The sequence below is a fragment of the Penaeus monodon genome, chromosome 15, assembly GCF_015228065.2.
Source record: "Penaeus monodon isolate SGIC_2016 chromosome 15, NSTDA_Pmon_1, whole genome shotgun sequence".
NCBI lineage: Eukaryota > Metazoa > Arthropoda > Malacostraca > Decapoda > Penaeidae > Penaeus > Penaeus monodon.
In genome coordinates this window covers 7,439,920-7,440,245 of record NC_051400.1, presented here as the reverse complement: position 1 = coordinate 7,440,245, position 326 = coordinate 7,439,920, and the positions used below count along the sequence as shown (strand labels likewise).

Below are 326 nucleotides of genomic sequence, written 5' to 3'. Positions count from 1 at the left end.
CTTTTATAGAAAGATAAAAAATAACGAACTAGAAAACGAGCGAATAATTTTGAATTTTGACTCCGTTCTATAACTGTATAATCTGGAGAGGGGAAAGTCAGCAACCTTTTCCTTTTTTCATTTAAAAGTCTAACATTTCTAACGATTCGGTACTTTTGCATATGTATTTAAAGCTGTTTCTGCGAACATACTTTTTGGCATAAATATGGATGTGCTAAAAGTTAGGAGAGAGCGACTGACTCATGGAAACACGCACATACCCTAAGGTTGCTTACATGTAAACACACACAAAATATGAACACGATTTAGTCACATACGCACGCAAG

The 326-nt window shown here is 35.0% G+C and overlaps 1 protein-coding gene across 1 annotated transcript in view; it reads right to left on the bottom strand.

Annotated features, from left to right (window-relative positions):
• LOC119581721 (neurogenic locus notch homolog protein 1-like) overlaps window positions 1-326 on the bottom strand; it is a gene marked incomplete in the record, with an annotated part of 24,689 nt that overhangs the window by 19,311 nt on the left and 5,052 nt on the right.